This window comes from Peromyscus eremicus, chromosome 1 (assembly GCF_949786415.1).
Source record: "Peromyscus eremicus chromosome 1, PerEre_H2_v1, whole genome shotgun sequence".
Lineage (NCBI taxonomy): Eukaryota > Metazoa > Chordata > Mammalia > Rodentia > Cricetidae > Peromyscus > Peromyscus eremicus.
This window is the reverse complement of record NC_081416.1, coordinates 184,376,311-184,394,265: the sequence shown is the minus strand read 5'-3', so window position 1 is coordinate 184,394,265 and position 17,955 is coordinate 184,376,311. Positions and strand designations below refer to the sequence as shown.

The following is a 17,955-nucleotide window of genomic DNA, read 5'->3' as shown; positions in this document are numbered from 1 at the left end:
GATGAGACTCATTGAATATAGTATGGGGCTTCTTTCAATAAGACATCACCTGCTAATGTGCTGTGGGAACTGTTAGGAGAAGGGCTATATGTGATGGACCAAGGTATAGAATCCTTTTTTTTTACTATTCTTCCAGCCTTGCAAATAGTATGGTTTCTGAGAGAAAAACAGAACACTATTTGGACAAATTCAAAGTGGAAAAAAATAGCATTGAGACTCTAAAATAATTTAGGGTTATTTCTTGGTGCAGAGGTCAAACAGGACAGAAGACTCAAAGAATTGCTCTGATTCTCTTCTTGAGACCCCTCATGAAATATTCACGATGACATTTACACTGAAAACACAAAGACACTTACTGTGTATTCAGAATGTAGTTCAAATAATCTTTCTCCACAGGCCACTGTGCTGTTCCAAGGGAGAAGATGCAACCTGTCCCCAATTCTCCATCCTTGTGTTTATTCTATTTCATTCTTCAAAAACACCTGGGATGAACGAAACTGGCCACAAGAAGTGGAATGTCCAGGAACAAGAAGAGGAAAGTCAAAGTGAATATCTTTGTCCTGCTCTAAGTGTGGGCAGTGTGGATTGTGAAGCACTATGCAGATGAACAAATTATTTATGCACCCATATATTCCACATGCTTTTATTTCTGTAAGCAAATGAGAGGCTACTTGTGCATTCACGATTCCTTTCTTTTCCAGGTTTGTCCTCAATTCTGGAGGAATCTTGGAGACTCTCTTTCCTGTGGTTCTGCATCTGATGTCCTCAGTCTCTGATGAAATTTCCTATATGAATATATATGAGGAGACTTCAGGTAGTTTCTTGACATCACTAATGTTTATGGAAATTAAGGTTCTTTGAGGGAAGCCAATTTTTGGAAAATTTGGTCCCAAGACTGCCTGAGCAATCTGTTTATGTTAATGCCTTTAGGAATGATGTCATTGGATTTTGTTAGATGATTCACATTGATAGATGCTTTAATGGTTCAGGAACGATTCACAAAGTCAGAATTCATGGTTACACATTGGGAATTCTATCACAAAGTTCATGTCAGGGAAAAGCAGATTTATGTTTAGAGCATTTGAGTTCCACACAGGATCAGCAATGTGGCCTATGCTACATAAGTGACATGTACAGCATATCTAACCAGATCTTGTGCTTTCATTGTCTTTCAACCAATAATCAAGCCAAATCCAGAAGATTCCTGAATCCTGTTTTATCAAAAATTATCCAGCTCACCACAGAACCACTGTTCATTTACATGTTAAAAGTAGATTTTTAAAAATTCAGGAAGATCCAGAGAGAATGCCAGAGCTGTGTGCCTCATTTCAAATACTAAATAAGATCTATCACTCCTCATCTCAACCAATCAGTGTTAATGAGAATGTAACGTGAATATTTGAGTTCTAAAACATGATCTCCCTCCCTGATTCTTAGTTCTCACAAATCAATTGCTTGTGTTGAACCATTTGATTTTCTTTATCTTTGATTTCCAACATCATTGTCAATCATTTTATAATCCAGTATCTTAGAAGCAAACAGAAAATGGGAAGTGATCCTGTGTTTAATGTGAAAATTGTTGTTCTAAGATTTTCCTAGACCTCTGTTATTGTTTGCATTCTAGAATCTGCACTGCCAGTGTGGAAGTGATCTGATGAGTGTGGGCTGATGAGCCTCTTTCAGTGGACATGGACTGCAGAGAAAGTAGGACAAATGTAGGGCAAGTCTTTGCTGTGGCTAGTGATGAAGAGAATATTTGAGATGAAGCAAACAGGGCTAGTTTTCTCATCTGCATCTTACTATACATTTAAACATCAACATTTAAAAGTGCATGACTCTGGTCTTGTGATGAGCTTTCCTGTGGTGCAAGATGTGCATAAAAAGGAATGTGAGAGGAGGAGGCTTTCATAGGAAGACAGAGCAAATTCAACTTTTTTAATATTTATTTATTTATTGTTTATTTTATATTCTGCCAGCCAGGTTCTCTACCTCCTCTCCTCTAGTCCTTTCCTTGCCTCCCCTCTGAATCCAGCCCTAATCCATTTCTCTTCTGTTTCTATTCAGAAATTGTCAGGCCTCCCATGAATATCAGCAAAAATTGGCATATCAAGTTGTCATAATACTAAGCACCTTGTCTTGTATTAAGGCTGGACAAGGTGACCTAGTATGAGAAGTAGGTTCCAAAAGCTGGCAAAAGAGTTAAAGACAGGCTCTTTCTCAGAAAATTAGAAATTAATCTAACTCATGACCCAGCACAATCTTCTTTCAAGTGTGCAAATGAAATCTGCAGCAGTCCAGATTTGGTACGGTATCCAGTTTTATTTTGTGTGTAATAATTATTATTTCTTTAACTGATATACAACATTAAGGACTTCATTATGGCACAATCACACATGGGTAGCATGTCCTTTGTTGGAATTTATGACTCTGTCACCTACATCTCCTGCTCTTCTTACTACCGTTTCTAATACTGAGTTCAAACAGCTTCCTTTCATGCCGTGTGTGTGTGTTTGTTCAATTTATGAGACATGTGTGATACTTTCTTCATACTGGCTTCACATGTTAAGCCATCATAAGTGACTTGATACCTTTAATTCTCCAATCTCACCTTTCCTACATTATTTGTATAAAAATGTTGGTATATATGTACACACATGCACACACACATGTACACAGAGACACCTTTTTATATCTTGAGTCTGTGAAAAATATGAATTTCCAGAGTCTGTCTATTTAGTTATCATGATGACCTCCTCCTCCATCCCCAGTTTCTGCTAATGATATCTTTTAAATCTTCCAGGTTGAGAACCACCCCATTTTCTGTTTATAAATCTTTTGAGTTTTCCCCCAAATTCTAATGTGTCTAAGAAAATTCTGGACCCAGTCATCTTATTTGTTTAATTTCATCACTGCTTTCAATCATTTATGAATTACATAGAAGATATTTATTTAAACTTCTATAAAACTGGTGTATGTAGTTTAGGTGTAAATCATTGTGTATTTATTTAAGTGTGGTAATTCATTGAATGAAATTTTCAAATCTCTGGGAATGCATGGAATTTATATCACAACATTTTTTATATCTGTATTTCCTCATCTGTTGAGAGGCATTAAGGTTTATTCCATATCTTGCATAATCTGAATAATGCTGAAATAAGCAAATGTCTATGTGCTATTCTGACATATGCACATCCAGGGAATTCTGTGAGAGGCATGCATGGACCAATAGATACTCCTATATTTACTGACTGTATTAGCTTATATGCTAATCACAATGGGACCTGCAGTTTCTATTCATACTAGAAACACTCATGGGAATTTCCACAACTTCTACATGTTCCTTAATTTATTAGGTCGATTTTAAACTATTCATTCTCACTGTGAGGTGGGACTCCCAACTTAACTATGGTTTTCCATTTTTTAGCTAAAACATTTGAAGATAATTTCATGCTCACGTTCTCTTTCATAATTTGAAAAGAGGAAGTAAAAGTACTGGTTATAAAGGAGTCAGCATTACTAATTTTTTATTGTTGGCTATGCACTTGCTGTAAATCACATTGGTTATGTTGAGGTAGGTCCCTTTTATCTCTACTGTCTTCAGGATTTTAATGATGAAGTGGTGTTGGATTTTGTCAAAGGCTTTTCTTCATCTTACGAAATGATCACTTCTTTTTACTCAGTTTGATTATATTGTCACTACATTAATTGATTTTCATATATTGAACAATCCCTGCATCATTTTGATGAGTTAATGGGTTTCATTTACAAGTATTTTATTGAGTATTTTTGCATTGATGGTTCCAAGGTAATTTGGTCTGTAATTCTCATTATTGGACCCTTCTGTGGTCTGGGTATCAAGGTAACTCTATGTCATATAATGAATTAGGCATTGTTTCTTTTGTTTCTGCTTCATGGAATCATTTGAGAAGTGTTGGTGTTAACTCTTCTTTGAAAGTCTGTTTGAATTCTGACCTAAAACTACATGACTGTGAGCTTTCTTTCCTGGAGAGACTTATAACGACTGCTTCTATTTCAGTAGGGGTTAGAGGATGATTTAAATTGTGTATCTGATCTTGAGTTAAGTTTGGTAAGGAGACATACTATGAAAATTTATACATTTATTTTCGATTTTCTAATGTTTTTGGAGTCTAGATTTTAAAAGTATGTTCTCATGATTCCCTGGAATTCAGATGTGATATTCCTCCAATGTTTGTATGTAAGTTTTCAGTGATATGAACCTTATAACCACTTTTCTTTGTGTCCCACAAGTTTGTGTATGCAGTGTATTCATTTTTATTGAATTCTAGGATGATATTATTTTTTCTTTATTTCTATCTGGACCTACTTACTTTTCACGAGAGAGTTGTTCAGTTGCCATGGTTTTGTCTTAATTCCTGATGGTCTGATATGATGCAGGAAGACTGAAGTTTGATTTTCAGGTTGAACTGACTGGCAAAAAGTTTTCTACAGTTCCAAGGCTCCCTAATCACTCTTCTGGTATCATTATGCACCAGTAATGCCAGTATTGCATAGATATACATGCAGATAAAATACTCACATAATAGAAAAAAAGAAGAAAAGAAAAGGACAAAGTTATAATTCATACAATACCTAATAATGGATCATGAAAATATATTTTTATTGCTACAAGTGTGGATAATTTTGGAATTCTTTGTAAAAAGACTCACACAAAATTACATAATAAAAATTAATAACTTGAGCATGTTGATTTGATCATATGCTTTTTAGCTTAAGTCTTTTCAACACCTATTCCTGAGGTTTTAAGTAAGGAGTTGAATGAAGTTTCTAGTACATTTGCAGAATATAGTTGAAATAAGCCTTCATCACAGCCTCTGTATTCTTCTACAGAAGAAGACACAACCTGTCCACAAGTCTCCATCCATTTCTTTATTCTGCTTCATTCCCCAACAACATCTGTGATGAATAAAACTGGACACAAGAAGTGGAATGTTCACGAGCAAGAAGAGGAAAATCAAAATGAACATCTTTATCCTATTCTGAGCCTCTGCAATGTGTATTTTGAAGTGCTATTCAGATGAGCACATTATGTGGACACACATATATTCCCACCTGCCTTTATTCCTGTAGCCAAAGGAAAGCTTACTTATGCATTCAAGAATCTTCTTTTTCTAGATGGTTCCTCATATCTGCAAGAATCTTGGACTCTCTCTTCCATGGGTCTCTGAATCTGATGTCCATGTGATTAAATTTGATTGTTAAATATATATGAAGAGAGTATAGGTAGTGTAATGATATCACTCATATTTATAGAAATTAAGGCTCCTTTGATGATGCAATTTTGGAAAGTTTGGTCCCAGGATTGCCTGAAAAATCTATTTATATTAATGACTTTAGAAATGTCAGTGAAATTTGTTAGATGATCTACATTGAGACATGCAATAACAGACAAGGGAGGACCCCCAAAATCAGAAGTCCTGGTTACTCACTGGGAATTGCATCACAAAGTCCCTGTTAGGGAGAAGCAGCTCCATGACAAGAGCAATTGAGTTCTACACAGCATTTACACAGGGGCCCATGCTACACCTGCGACTATTATGGAATACCTAACCAAAGCCTGTGCTTTATAGCCTTGAGAACCAATAATAAAGCCAAACTCAGAAATTTCTTGAACCCTGCTGTTCTGTCACTACCCAGCTCATCACAGAACCACTGTTACATTTACAACATTATTTAAAAATGTTGATTTTTATATATTCAAAATCATACATTGTAGTTGGCTTTTTTCTGTTTTCTGCCCACAGTTCAACAGCTGCTCAGACCCAAGTAAACACACAGAGTCTTATATTAAATAAAACTGCTTGACCATTATCTCAAACTTACTACTGACTAGCTTTTACACTTAAACTCAGTCCATTTCTGGTAATCTATATGTTGCCATGTTTTCTGTGGCTTTATCTGTTTGCCATTATGTGCTACTCCTTGGATGGCTGGCAAATCCTGACTCAATCTTCCTCTTCCCAGAATTCTCCTTGTCTTCTTATACCACCTATATTTCCTGCCTGGCATCTGACCAATCAGTATTTTATTAAACCAGTGTACAAAATCATTATTCCATAGCAGTCCATAGAGATCTTTTGTGTTACCTTTCAAATACAAAATAAGATCTATTACCCCCTCCTAACCAATCATTATTAAGAAGATAATGTAATATTTGATTTCTAAAACATGGTCTCCCTTCACAAGCCTCAGTTCACATACATTGATTTCTTGTGTTGACTAATTTCTTCTGTTTTACCTGTGATTTCATGCACTATTTTTCTCATTTCACATTCCAGTACTGGCAGGAAAGAAATCTTTTTTAGTATCTTACAAGCAGATAGAAACTGTGAAGTCACCCTGTGTTTAATGTGTAAATTCTTATTATACCCTTTTCTATTTTTGTTTTTGTTTGTTTGTTTATTTGTGAAGACAGGGTTTTTCTGTGTAGCTTTGTGCCTTTCCTGGAACTCGCTTTGTAGACCAGGCTAGTCTAGAACTCATAGAGTTCTGCCTGCCTCTGCCTCCCAGGTGCTGGGATTAAAGGTGTGCACCACCACCGCCTGGCTATTATACCATTTTCAATTCATCAATTTTTATTTTCATTCTAGAATCTGCACTGCCAGTGTGACAGTGTTGTGATGAGTGTGGGATGAGGAGCCCCTTTCAGTGGATATGAATTGCAGAGAAAGATGAACAAATATGGGACAAATCTTTTCTGTGAGTAGTTATAAGTCTTATATGGCATTTGAGATAAGGTAGAGTGGGAGAAAGGGTTTATCAACTCCATAACTGATGGAAGCTAACATCTAAAGTTTAGAAAGGAGTCAAGTAATTCCCTGCTAACTTACAAGCTATACATGCCTGAAATCCAGGTAGACTACCTGCAGAACTTCTCTTCACCCTGTTTCCTCCTCATCTACCCTCCTCAAGGCTTGTCATCAGCTTTGCAGCAGAACCTCAGTGGCAGCCTTCACAGACCCACTGTTCCCATATCCTGAGGCTCCCATGGATATCCCCTTTCAAACCTCTCTCTCACTACCCATTACTGTATCACAGCACCCAACTCTAGCAGAAACATATTGCAACAACAAGGCTTCCAATAAGCTTTTTCTCTCTCTCTATTCCTACAAATGCAATTACCCCAATATCATCCACAGCAATATTGCACAACACCTATGGTAGTCTGCTCCCTGACATAAAAAATATAATGCAAACTGGCCAAGAAAATGTGTCTCCACTAATGCCTACTAACCCTATCACTTCAGTATCTGAATATTCTAACATATCTGAAGCCTGAAAACAAGACCTTAAATAGATTTTATGAATGTAAGGAAGGTTCTTAAAGATTAATTTATTAAATCCTTTAAAGAAATCCAGGAAATGAATGGATAGAAAGCAGAAGCTAAAAGACTCAGAAAACTAGGGAAGTAGAAAACAGAACTGACTAAAATAACATAGAAAAAATCAATGAATTGATTCATAAATGTTCTGCAGTGTTCATAGATCAATGTCTAGCCCAGTCAACACCAGAGAGTCCTCCTCTGGTAACTACTGGAAGCATATGCAGAAAGGAGACTCACAGCCAAACATTAATTAGAACAAAGGGAACCCTGGAGAAGAGAAGGCAGAAGGATTATAGGAAGCAGAGGTGTCAAGAAAAGCAGGAAAACATGTTCCACAGAATTACCCAAGCAGGGCTTGTAGGGTCTCACAACAACTGAAGCAGAAATTATGGTGACTGCATGGGTCTGTGCTAAGTTCTCTGTGTACATGTAGTAGTTATTCAGCTTGTGAAGTTTGTGGTACTCTTAACGGTGGAAGATGAGATCTCTGACTATATTGTCTCCTTATGAAACACTTTTCTTCCTATTAGGGTGCCTCATCCAGCCTTGATATGAGAGATTTTTCCTAGTTTTATTGTCACTTGTTATGCTGTTTGCTTGACCTCCCTGGGAGGCCTGCCCATTTATGAAGTAAAAGGTGAAGCCATGGATCTATTGAAGAGTGTAGGTGTGTGGTGGGTAGAGCAGGATGGAGTGGAGGAAGGGGAAGCTGTGGTTAGGATGTATTATATGTGAGAATAATGACGATTGAAAAAGAAATCCAGGAAAACAAAACAAAACAAAAAAACAGGAAGTAAATAAAACAGTTCAAGACCTTAAAATTGAAATGAAATCAATAAAACAATTGACCAAAAGTGAAATAATTCTGATATGTAGAATTAAATTATGTTGTAAAATAAAATTAAATTAAATTTAAAAAAATAATGATTCTGAAAATAAAAAAAAACTTTTGTAATTCAAACAGCAACAATACAGGCAAACTTCACTATCATTGTGGACCATTTCAACTCAATTTTCACACATCTTCAGAGAAAAATATTCAGCTTCAGAGGGGAAAACCATAACAAAAAATACAGAATTGCTGAAATAATTACGAAAAATTAATTAAAAATTTTGGAAGTTTGACCATTCCTGATTTCAATTTGACACAAAGCTATAGTAATAAAACAGCATAGTATTAGAATAAAAAGGGACAAATTGATCACTGGAATCTAATTGACATCCTAGATATAAATTCATAAACCCATGGACACCTGATTACGATAAATAAGAGACAAAATACACATTTGAAAAAATAAGGCATTTTCAACAAATGTCTAATATAGAAGACATGTGTATCAAGTGCCTTACATAAAAGCAGAAAACCCTAACCTAGTAGAAAAGAAAGTGAGAAAGAACTTTGAAGTCATTACAATTGGAAAAGAATTTCTGAACAGAACACTATTAGTGCCCACGATGAGACCAGCAACTAACAAACAGGGCCTCATGAAGAAGAGAAGCTACTCTAAGGCAAAGGACACTATCCTTGAGACAAAGCAGTAGCCTAAGGAATAGAAACAAGTCTTTTACCATCTCCACGTTTGATAGAGGACGTATATCCATAATAAATGAAGAACTCAAGAGACTAGGTATAAAAAACCCAAATAATCCATTTTTCAAATGCAATAGGAATCTAAACCCAGAATTCACTAAAGAGGAAACTCAAATTGCTGAGAAAAACTTAAAGAAATGTTATTTTTCTTGTCTTACTATATAATGTTGTGGTATCTTTGGTTCTTGTCTTTTGGAGTCCTCTTTTTGGAAGGTTAATGGAGGCATAGTGGATGTGGGAGAGAGTGTGCTTAGGGAAGAGTTGTGTGTGAGAACAATATACTGTGTTTAGTCTCACCACTGTGCTATAAAACTCTTACTTTCACTCAGACATCAAGAGAAGAACACAGTTTATTAGAAATATTATTGTATATTAGAGAAAGAAGAGACCTTGAACTGTGGAAAAGTGTCTAATGCCAGGACTTGTGGAATAAGTGGTTGATTGGAATTTTGTAAGAGACAATGTAGAGAAAAGCAGTATTCATGACAATTCAAGGCATCATCATTAGAAAAATAGTTTACAGTCACAAGCTAATGCATGCATCTTGCATTGCATCCTAAGAGATGGTTCTGTACCAATACTAAAGTTGTCAGTTTAAATTAAGGAAATGTCAGTTCAGAAAGATGTTTTCTCCTTTAACTTTTGAAGAGAATTTCTCTCTGGTCTTAACAAAATTATGTAGTACTTTGGGAAAAAGATACATCCCAGCAGGCCAACACTGGAGGCCAGGATGAAGACCTCCCCAGCAACCATGACCTTGCCCTTGGTGCAGTGGTAGACAGGGAGAATGGAGACCCAGACACTGAAAAGAACAACAACATGCTGAAGGTCAGCAAGTTGGCTTCATTGAATGTGTCAGGGAGATTCCTGGCCAAGAAAGCCACAATGAAGCTCCCAAAGGCAAGAGAGCCATTGTATCCCAAGACACAGTAGAATGCAGTAATTGAGCCCTTCTCATGCACAGTGATGATGTGGCCATGCTCAGTGTGTGCATCAATGTCAATAGATAGAGGAGAAACTCCCAGCCAGATTGCACAGAGAATAGTTTGGATGAGGGTACAGATGCCAATGATATAGTTGGGTGCCCCTAAAGTCAGGTAGAACCTCAGCTTTCTTCCGGGGGCTGTGAATTTGAAAGCCAGAACAACAGTAACTGTTTTGGCCAACACAGTGGAAACAGCCACCATGAATAAAACTCCAAAAGTGATTTGCTGCAGGATGCATGTAGCTGCATTGGGATGGCCAATAAATAGAAATGGACACAGGAAACAAAATATGAGTGAGATGAGCAAGGTGTAGCTGAGACTGCGGTTATTGGCCTTCACAATAGGAGTGTCATGATACCTTACAAAGATCCCAAGAACTGCAGCTGTGAATGCAGTGAAGCACAAGGCCATTAAAGTCAAAGCCATCGCCAAGGGGTCTTCATAGGTCAGAAAGACCACAGATTTGGGAATGCACTGATTCTGCTCTGCATTGGCATACTGGTCCTCAGGACACTTCAAAAACTGATCCACATCTGATGGAGAAAGGAAAGAATGATTAGTGCAGTTTCAGCATTTTTAGAGACAAGACATTTCAATTAAGTGTGTTGCAGAAGCAGGCCAATGTCTGCATTTTTGTGAGAATGCCAGTGAAAGAAATTTCTGCATGGCAATGCTTCAATTTCACAACATTCATTCATTATATTTATTTGTAAGCAAACCAAACCATCATTATGTTGTATATTTAACTGTGTGTTAATGATACAATCTTTTTATCTAATAAGAAAAGCATAGATATTTTCAGTACATTCTGGATGCTATGATAAAGTGACTTAATGTTAAGTGACAGAAGCTGAAATCATTATCCATTGTTTTGCACAGAATATACTTTAAAGTTTCAGATCCCATGGATGCATTGCCTGCTGATTTCTGTCTTTCTGTTTTATGAGTACTGTCTGTATGACAGATGGGGACTGTGTCTTCTACTGTGACAAAACCCGTAATATACTTTTCAGTATGAATTTGTCAGTCTAAAAACATTGACTTAGAAGCAACACTAAACAGATTCATTAGAAAACCTCAGAGCCAGCAAAAGATGTTCTAGGATCAAGTTCTCAACACAAAGGAGATTTATTTGCCTCAGAGGTGAATGGTAAGTAAATAAGAGACAAAGACAGGAGATAGATATTGAGGAAGAAGGGAAAGGAACATGGGAGATGGGGACAGGTATTTGGCTGGAATTTAAAAAGGTGACTCTGGGCAGAGAGGAGACAGACATGTCTTATAGGCAAATGGTGATCTATAAAGGTAAATGGGGAAGGTCATTTTAGTATGAAGCATTTAATTTGATAGTCAGGTTAATTAGGGGGTTGCTAGCCTTATTTCAATACTTTGATAGCTGGACCTTGATAGCCTCATGAGTAGGAAGTGCGCAAATGATAGAACAGAACTTGGTGACTAGTTTTATGTATATAATTGTCAACCTGCATGTGGTGTTTCATGTCTTTAATCCTAGCACTTGAGAGGCAGAGGCAGGAAGAATTCTGTGAGTTCAAGGTCATCCTGGTCTACAGAACTAGTTCCTAGATAGCCAGGGCTACAAAAAAAAAACTGTCTAGAAAAACAAACAAGAAGAATGTAAATGTCTTAGGTAGTGTTTCTCTTGCTGTGAGGAGAAACCATGACCTTGGCAATGAATAGCATTTAAGTGGGTGTCTTATAGTTCAAAGGTTTAGTTCATTATCATCATAGTGGGATAGGGTGGTATGTAGGCAGACCTGATGTTGTTCAAGTACCTTAGAATTACACATCTTTAATCCATAGGAAACAGAAATAAACTGACTCACTGGGTCTGTCTTGAGTATATCTGAGACTTCAAATTCTGCCTCCAGAGTGACACACTTCCTCCAAAAAAACCGTATCTTCTCCAACAAGACCACACCTGCTAATGAGACCACTCCCTTAATGAGATAAGTCTATGAAGTCTGCCTGGCTAGCTCAGTTGGTAAAGCATTTGACTCTTAATCCCAGGGTTGTGGGTTCATGCCCCACACTTGGCAACAGATAATGGGAGAAATCCATGAAGTCTGCTTTGAGGGCAAAGGAATTTATTTGAGAAAGAAACCTCCACAAGACAGATAACAGAAATTTGTCTCTGGATCCTGGAAGTGTGAACATGGTCCCACTCTGTTCTTCCATCTGATCTGCTTGGTCTATCCCATTTTCTGAAACCACCAGGGAGCAATGAGAGCTGCCTATGTACATCCCAGGTATTAAGGGACACAAGTGGCCATGCCCCAGGAACACGCACTTCAAGATCATAGGCAAGTATAACAGTTGCTTGCTACCTCACAGTGGGTGGAGCTTCGAGGTCATAACAAGAACAGCTACCTATTATATCTCATGATCTTATCGGGTGAGTCTTATTCAAACAAACTACAACAGTAATCTAATGATACTTAGAAAGGCTAATGGAATGTGGGAAAAGGGTAGGGCTTGATAGAGACTTGTTGGCCACTCTTGGTCTGACTAAAATCCCTTCAGAATCATTAAGTTGTGTGTGTGTGTGTGTGTGTGTGTGTGTGTGTGTGTGTGTGTAGATTTATATGTGTGTCTACATGTAGAGTAACAAAAGAGCTCATGAGTATGAGAGTGATTCAATTTATATGGGGAAAACAGGAAGAATAAAATGATAGAAGCAAGTTACATAATTTTGATGTTTGAAAATGCAAAAATAATTGAGTACCTTAAATAAACATTCCCTTATTTGTGGTCTCATCTGGCAGTAAGGACCCTGTGTTCCCAAGGCTTGTTCATATGAAACAGTAACCCTATCACTCAAGGTGGAAACCTTTGTATATTTTTAGAATTAAAAAGCACTACATCTTGATTCCATCACTCTTGGTAAGAAACAAGCACAATCTTGTTCCCCTAATTCCCATCTATATGAGACCCAGACTCTGCAAGTGTCCTCCAGTGTGAAGGAGTTATTGATATAACACCATGAGCAACTCAACGCATGAACATTCAAGCAAGAGTGATAGCACAGAATGTTTGTTTGGAGGAATAGGACCCCATTCATAAGTTGTAATCTCTACCCTGGCATGTTTAGGAGATGTGATTCCAATTGCTTTGAATCAGTAGATAATTGAAGAGAGTCATGATGCGCTTCTAGATTTTAAGTCTTATTATGTAGAAAAGTCTTATTATGTAGATGCCCAGCATCCATGTCAGGTCATTCATTTTGGCTGTAACTCTAACTACAGAGGCGTTGGATGCTTCTTACTTGCACTTGCAGGTGTGCACACATAACCACTCATCTCACATACACACACATAATTAAAATAATAATAAAATACTTTTTGCTTAAGTTTTGCTGTATTTATCATTGTAAATACCCATTCCTCTTATATATTGTTACATTTAAGATCATTTCACTAGACTTTGTTTAATTACTTAAGTGACTCTTGGAGGTGTGAGTGCATGGAGGTCAGATGACAACATCTAGGAGTTGGCTATCTCTTCCTCCTACATAGGGATGAACTCATCATCAGCTTTAGTAGAAAGGGAGTTAATTGCTGTGGCATATTACTGGCCATAAGTGTCCTTTAGAGACTTTCAATTCATTGCATAGGATGACAGGCAATAGAGAGAAAAACAATCTGTCTGCCATTTTCATGGAGCCAACTCTAAACAGATAATCATTTGACTAATAAGGGCTGTGTGAGTGACAACACCATTAAGATAATTGTGGATATTTGCTTTCATACAAAACAATTTTAATCTTTTTTGTGACATTATTAAATGGGTGATGTGTAGAAAAATATTGAACAAAGGACCTTCTATTTTCTCCATCAGGTGCCATCTCTTATTCATACTTCCCTAGACTTCAAATCACATTGATACTTTGAAAGGGGGGAATCTTTGGACATTGCTTGAAGTTATCTGTCTCATACTAAATGGTTTCTGTTAATTTTACAAGTAATTATTCCTGTCTCCATTAATCTTACTGAGGACTGTCATTTGGTTCCTAGTACCCATATAATAGAGTTCAGTGGCTCTGATGCCCTGTTCTGTTCTCCATTGATTCCAGCACATACATGATGCTTATAAAATTATGTAGGGAGACATATACACATACAACTTGAAAAAATTAGTATTATTAAAGATTTGTAAGTAGAATATAATCTACATGTAATTTTAGAGGAGATAATCATACTAGGAAAGACCTTGTGTAGAATTCCCTCTCACTGCAGTTTGATTATCTAAACTGTTTACTTGAGATTATGACACATGCCATGAATTTTCATTGAGTAAAAGCAGTCTGTCATGGCCAAGGGTCTTACTTGAAGACAAGCTGTTATTGATCACATTCTTATAAAATTGAACATAAGAAAGTGATGTATTTGATTTGTAGAGAGGACTTTTAAACCCTTTGATCATCCTCATGTGGATTAGAGACAATAATCAATGTAAAGAATTTATCTAGCTGCAAACACTCACTTGTCTCATTAGAAACTTCATTTTCTGGGCACGGGTTGCAATCAAAACAGCAGACTGTCATTCCCTCCTGCCAGAATTTTCTGAATCCAGGACCACAATCAGCACTGCACACAGAGGGCATCATCTGAAGAAAATTAGACACATGCTGTTATCAGTAGTTTTACCTACTTCTTAAATATCTACATTATATGAGCATGGTGAAATAAGCAAGTGACCACATTTATATACACAAAAAAATGAGCGACCACATTTCACTTAGTATATTATATAAAACCATAATTATAAGTGTGTGGAAATGTTAATATAAAATTGAGTAGCTTCACATTGCTAGAATTTTAGGAAGAAAAATAGGTTGTTTGTTGTGCCCAAACACTATGATGCTTCCAAACAAGTTTTTCTAGTTAATTTTAGTCAACTTACCACAAAGCACATTAAAAAGTTAATGGGAACCTTAACTAAAAAAATTCTCTGCCTTGAACTAGCCTGTCATCCTACCTGTAATACATTTTATTAATTGGTACTTGATTTAGGAGTACTCAGCCCACTGTGAGCACTGCTGTCCCTAGGCAGGGCATATGAGAAATTAAGAACAGCAAGCCAGTAAGGAATTTTTTAAATAAGGATCTAAGCTTTAGTTGCAGACCACAGAACCCTGCTTTGTGTTCCCTTGACTGTAAGCCATGATCCTTATCTACCATTCCTCTTCACTTTTTTAGTCCATGTTTCATCACAAAAATAGCATAGCAAGCTAGAACTAATGGACATCTGAAACAGAAAGTAACTCCTCATATTTCCGATAGCATACATGAACTCCAATAAAATAGCACTCACTCTGTAGCCCAGGCTGCCCTTGAACTCGCAGACATCCACCTGCCTCTGCCTTCTGAGTGCTGGAATTAAAGCCATGTGCCACGACCCCCAACCCCCGGCTTAATCCCAGAACTAGTCAGCCATAGAAGTCGGGATGTCTGTACAGACAGACAGGAAGTGATGGAGCTGGATGGAAAGAGGAGGTGATGTAGTTGGACTGAGAGAGGAAGTAAGATGGCAAGGCACAGAAAAGTATATAGGTGTGAATATACAGGAAGGAGCTCTCTCTTGTGCTGGGATTTCCTACCATTAAGTACTTGTGGCTGGCTTGTTTTATTCCTCTGGTCTTTCAGCTATCACCCCAATATCTGGCTCCTGGTTTTTATTAATAAGACCAATTTAGCAATTCATGTTACACAGAATAGCTGAAATAATCATGAAAAAATTAAAGTTTCACCATTCCTGATTTCAAATTGTACAAAAAGCTATAATAACAAAAACAGCATAATATTGGAATTAAAAGAGACAGGTTGAACATTGGAATCAAATTGAAGTCCTAGATATAAATTGACTCACCTATGGAACCTAATTTTGATAAAGAAAACAAAAATACACAGTTGAAAAAAAATAAGACATCTTCAATAAATGTCAGCATACAGAAGACATCCTGCAGTAGTTCCATACTGATCACCCTGCACAAAACTCAAGGCCAAATTTATCAAGTGCCTTAACATAATACCAGTACCCTGAACCTGGTAGAAAAGAAAGTGGGCAAGAGACTCGAAGTGATTGGAATGGGAGAAGAATTTCTGAAAAAACACCATTAGTACACACACTAAGACCAACAATTAGTGAATAAGGCATCATGAAACTGAATAGCTGCTCCAAGCGAAAGGACACTATCATTGAGAAAAAACATCAGCTTAAGGAATGGAAAAAAAGGGTTTTATCATCTCCACATCTGATAAAGTCCTAATATCCAAAATATATGAAAACTCAAGACAGTAGGTATCCAAACACAAATAATCCAATTTTAAAATGTGGTAGAGATCTAAACCCAGAATTCACTAAAGAGGAAACTTGGATTGGTGAGAAACACTTAAAGAAATGTTCTTCTACCTCATCTTACTGTGTATTGTTTTGCCTGGTATGGTGTTTGTATCTTCGTGTCCTGCTCTTTTGGGTAGGGTAATGGAGGCATAGTGGATATTGGAGAGAGGGTAAGTAGGGAGGAGTTGAGTGTGAAAACAGCACACTGTGTTTAGTGAAACCATTCAAGGGCTGTAAAAGCCACACATTCAGTCAGACATCAAAAGACGAACACACTTTGTTTCAAATCTTAATGTATATTAGAGAAAGAATAGAACTTCTACACTGGAATAATAAAACTGGAATAATATTCAATAGCCAAGTCTTATAAAATAAGCATTTGATTGGAAGTTTACAGGAGACAATGTACAGAACAGTAGCATACATGATGATTCTCAGCATAGTCATTAGAAGAAAGAGTGAGAGTCACAAAATAATGCATACATCCTGCACTGTATCTTAATAGGTGGTTCTGTACCAACACTACAGCTGTCAGTTTCTATTTAAGATATGTCAGTTCAGAAAGATGTTTTCTCCTTTAAATTTTGAAGAGAATTTCTCTCTGGTCTTAACAAAATTATGTAGCACTTGGGGAAAAAGATGCATCCCAGAAGGCCAACACTAGAAGCCAAGATGTAGAAGACCTCCACAGCCACCATGACCTTGTCCTTGGTGCTGTGGTAGACAGGCAAAAAGGAGACACAGACACTGAAAAGAACAACAGCATGCTGAAGGTCAGCAACTTGGCTTCATTGAATGTGTCAGGGAGATTCCTGGCCAAGAAAGCCACAATGAAGCTCCCAAATGCAAGGGAGTCATGGTATCCCAAGACACAGTAGAATGCAGTAACTGAGCCCTTGTCACACACAATGATGATGTGGCCATGCTCAGAGTGTGCATCAATGTCAATAGATGGAGGAGAAACTCCTAGCCAGATTGCACAGAGAATAATTTGGATGAGGGTACAGATGCCAATGATATAGTTGGGAGCCCCTAAATTCAGGTAGAACCTCATCCTTCTTCCTGGGGCTGTGACTTTGAAAGCAAGAACAACAGTAACTGTTTTGGCCAACACAGTGGAAACGGCCACAGTGAATACAACTCCAAATGTAATTTGCTGCAGGATACATTTAGCTGCATTAGGTTGGCCAACAAAGAGTAAGGGACACAGGAAACAAAAGAAGAGTGAGATGATCAAGGTGTACCTGAGACTGCGGTTATTGGCGTTGACAATGGGAGTGTCATGATACTTCACAAATACCCCAAGAACCACAGTTGTGAATGCAGTGAAGCACAAGGCCACTGAGGTCAGAGCCATCCCCAAGGGGTCTTCATAGGTCAGAAAGACCACAAATTTGGGAATGCACTGGTTTCTCTCGGCATTGGTATACTGATCCTCTCGACACTTCATACACTGATCCACATCTGATGGAGAAAGGAAAGTATGATAAGTGCAGCTTCAGCATTTTTAGAGACAAGGTATTTCAATTAATGTGCTGCAGAAGCAGTCCAACATCCACATTCTTCCTGCGGATGTAGGTGAGAGTCATTGCTGCATACCAATGCTTCAATTTCACTATATTCACTCATTATATCTATGTGTAAGGAAACCAAA

General features: G+C 37.4%; 1 pseudogene; it reads right to left on the bottom strand.

Annotated features, from left to right (window-relative positions):
- Window positions 1–9,570: 9,570 nt before the first annotated feature.
- LOC131903335 (vomeronasal type-2 receptor 116-like) lies at window positions 9,571–17,751 on the bottom strand (annotated as a pseudogene).
- Window positions 17,752–17,955: the final 204 nt, after the last annotated feature.